Here is a 329-nt window from a genome sequence, read left to right on the forward strand (position 1 = left end):
AGATAACGCACTCTACAGAACGCCAAAAGGACCATCGTGCAGCTACAAATAGCTTACAACCGATGGTCTCTGCAAGAATGGCTACTCCGTAAGTACAAGCACACACGCATCCAACTTTTGTCAAATACGTGCACACAGGTCACCAGCTTCCCGACTAAGGGGAAGCTTGCCACGTTAACGGTCATTACGTCCTAGACTTCGACCCGCGGCGCAGCAGTGTAGAGAAAAAACCAGTACGAGAACGGAGGAACAGTCGAGAAATAGCGTAAAATACACTAAGACTCGAGGAGCGGTGACTGAATTCTCAACCGAGGCCGTAGAATAGCCAC

Source organism: Bombus affinis, unplaced genomic scaffold (assembly GCF_024516045.1).
Source record: "Bombus affinis isolate iyBomAffi1 unplaced genomic scaffold, iyBomAffi1.2 ctg00001064.1, whole genome shotgun sequence".
Classification (NCBI taxonomy): domain Eukaryota; kingdom Metazoa; phylum Arthropoda; class Insecta; order Hymenoptera; family Apidae; genus Bombus; species Bombus affinis.